A 3,458-nucleotide genomic window follows, 5' to 3' on the forward strand; every position below is an offset into this window, starting at 1 on the left:
AATTGATAACCTTAGCAGTTGCAAAAAAAATCTAGAATATTCTTCAAGCAATCAATTTGAACCAACTTAGGAAAGTATGGACACTGGATAACTATCAAATTACTTTTAGGAAGAAAATTGGGGCAGGAGAAATGAACATCCCTGCGTGATGGAGCACCAAGCTGTGTACAGGAGTGGAACATTCCACGGGGTCCATGGTAACCTCCACCTACCTGATGTCTCCTTGGTCAAGAGGGCGCCTCAACACCTACAGTCTGCAGGGCTCCCATCACCTCGGAGAGCCGGCGACAAGGGACCTTTTAATAGGCAAACCATTTCCTAATGAATCCCTCCTGGTCCATTAGTAAGTAAGTCTCTTGGGAAGAAAGTCAGGAAACCTCAGCCCTTCTCTGAGTTTATCTCTGGAGTGATTGCAGACTACTTAATTGAGGTCTCTGCGTACTAGACAGGTAGGTGACTGGCTGCAGTGCTTTCAGAGGTTTATATTCAAACCGGAGGGCATATTAATTTTACCTTTTCTTCCATAGGTAAAAAAAAATTCCTCTCTTCTCCCACTGTGGGCTTTTTGTGCTTCCAACATATGCAGCCTCGCCCACGAAATATCCAGTCAGCTTCAGCCACTAGTGGTAAGGACTTAGCTAAGCTCTTCCACTGGTCTCCTGCTTGGAGATGTTCGCAGCCCTCATCCCAAATTCAAACAAACAAACAACAAAAGACTCACTCCCAAACACCCCAGGAATAAGGCTTAGACTCCATTTGGAAATTGAATTTCCTCCATACTCAATCAATATTTAATAAAGAGAGAAAAAGAGCTCATTACAAAGACTATCCTGTTTCTCCACAAGTCATCTACGAGATATTTCAGAATGCAGGGAGATAAGTTTAATTGGAAACTTACACACTCCCCTTGCAGCCAGTGAGCACGCAGCCCTTCCCGAGGACACAGCATGGCCAGCATTTCCCCTGGTCTGCTCAGGGACTGCAGTGAAGGCTGGGCTTGGGAGCGCCTTGGGGAAATCTGGCCTCACCTCGCTAGCCCCCTAGTGTAGCCCAAATCGGGCTGCTAGAGAGCTGAGTGATTATGCAGGCATGTCCTCAAGTTTTATTTTCAGTTTGAGCATTGCTAACTAGTCTGCACCAGTCATGGACTTACTGTGGGGGGGTTTATTCTACATCATCTATATTCTCTCTTCCTTAGCAGCACTTAATGAGTTGAAGGGATTGGAAAGTTGTTCCCAGCCAAGGCAATATCCTATGAGTTATAAATGACATTTCATCCTCATATGCAGATTTCCTGCACTGAAGTGAATTATTTACAAGGTCGAGCTTGTGGATTCCGACAATCAGCTCCCTGAGATTTACACCTGCACTGTCTTTCCTCTCCTGCTGGGAGTGCGTGAAGTTCCCCACTGCCCTTTAAGATCTGAAGATTTAACAAGAACGGCTGCTCCTGAGGCAGGTGCTCTCTTGCTAAAACTGTAACTGAAAGGTGAGGTGAGCAGAAACTGGAACAGAAACTCAGCCACTCCTGGACTGGCTGCTCCCTGCTCCCCTGGGAGGTGTCATCTGCAGTGCATGCAAATGAGGAGCACCAAGCCTTTAAGTTCTGGGGAGACCACTGTGCCCTATTAGCAGAGATTTCACCACCTTGAGTTTTAGTTAATTAGTGTAATATTTTCCTCCTGAATGTGTGAAAAATCCAAATTTTCTCTTAACCAAAGCACTGAGTCTAGCAATGTGCTTATCCTTTGAGGGATGGAGGAGTTGAATGCACCAAACTATAGGGGTCGACGAGTCTCCCAATTTATAACAAGGCTGAAGAAAATTGAAGCAAGAGTCCAAAACCAGACAAGTCCACCAGCGGAACAAAAAGATAGCACAGAAACCAATTTATGTGCACTAGTGCCTAAATCTCAGAGGAAGGTTACATTTCCAAGGAATGAGGAAAAGATAGGTGATTCTTCTAGTATGTGGAATGAGAACATCTGATGATTCATTAGGAAAAAAGTAAGGATTCCTGCATTATATCACAAACAAACAGACAAAAAAATTCCTGTTTTATCAAATGTCCTGACCCGGGGGACAGTCGAACAGGTTTCCTGAGGGAAGGAGTGAGAGCCGGGATGAGGGGTGCAATGTTACAACACGGAGACGATACAGTGTCAGGGTCGTTCGTTTATTGTGGGCAGCACGTAGATGACACAGTGTTACAACTCTTCAGGGTCTTCAGGGTCGTCCAGAGACTACACGGTGTCACAACTCTTCAGGGTCTTTAGGGTCGTCTGGAGACGATGCGGTGTTACAACTCTTCAGGCTCTTCAGGGTCATCTGGAGACTGTGGACCAGGAGTCATGGTTATATACATGCTAGTGGGCCGTGATTGGTTGTAAAAGGTGGGTTATGACTGGTTGCTTTGTGGACCAATCATGAGGTGCCAGATATGCAAATCTGAGGGATTCTAGTGCCCAATCAGAGCATGACTTTGAAGGTGAGGTTTTGAAGGGAAGCCAATCATGGCTTTTGGCATTGTGTAATTGTTTGCTTTCTGAGAAACAGGTGATATTTGCTGGTGCGCAGCCTCCCAAATATCCCCCTTCTCTGTTTTAATTTAAGAGATGAGGAAAAGGCCTGGGGGAATCGTGCCTGTCTTAGGTTGGAGTCGTTTATGGAACCATATCTCCATTCTTACCTGTCATTGGAGAGTCCCATAGCTATGACGGGCTTCCTGTCTTAGGTGGAAGGACTGAACAGTTATTGGGTTCATCAGACTCTCTAACCCATCTTTGGCTAACTGATTCAGTACCTCAGGCGAGACCAGTATAGGGGTGTTGGTCTTCCATCTCCAATCTAGTATAGTGGACCTGGATAGGCTGCATATAATAGGTCCCAGTGAGCAAACAATTAAAAAGCCAATGAATGGGCCAAGGAGGGGGAGCGGGAAAGGGAGGAGATGGTTCCAGGCAGACCATCGGCAAGTTGTTTTCTACATTGTTGGAGAGATTCTTGGAGTTGATGTATGTTGTTACAAATGGTGCCGGACTTATTGGCATAAAAGCAGCAGCGTTCCTGTAAAGCAAGACAGAGACCCCCTGTTCTGCCAGGAGGAGATTTAAACCTTGTCTATTTTGAAGAACCACCTCAGTTAGGGAATCTAGTTGGTCTGAGATAAGACCCTCAGTGACTTGGCATCTAATGGCTGCCTGACAAGAAGCATTAGCATTTTCATATGCCAGTTGTTTTACAAAGTCTGTACTTGCATCAGCATTACCGAATATTCTTTCTGACAAGGTAATTGATCGATGTACAAAGTCAGAAAAAGGTTCATCAGGCCCTTGTCTAATGTTAGTAAGGGAGGTGCTCAAATCTCCTTTGGCAGGGAGTTTTTTCCAGGCCTTTATGCCTGCCGTATGAATTTGTGCAAAGAGCCCTGGGTCATACTGCATTTGATTTTCATTGTG

General features: G+C 45.3%; 1 long non-coding RNA gene across 2 annotated transcripts in view; it reads right to left on the bottom strand.

Moving 5' to 3' along the window:
* Positions 1–2,299: 2,299 nt before the first annotated feature.
* Positions 2,300–3,458, bottom strand: part of LOC102488118 (uncharacterized) — a 65,698-nt gene continuing 64,539 nt past the window's right edge. For both annotated transcript variants that reach the window (XR_337359.2, XR_001369720.2), the window contains exon 4: positions 2,300–2,335. This is a non-coding gene — a long non-coding RNA (uncharacterized LOC102488118). The remainder of the gene's footprint in view (positions 2,336–3,458) is intronic.

Source organism: Tupaia chinensis, unplaced genomic scaffold, assembly GCF_000334495.1.
Source record: "Tupaia chinensis unplaced genomic scaffold, TupChi_1.0 Scaffold145592_1, whole genome shotgun sequence".
In the NCBI taxonomy this organism is placed as follows: domain Eukaryota; kingdom Metazoa; phylum Chordata; class Mammalia; order Scandentia; family Tupaiidae; genus Tupaia; species Tupaia belangeri.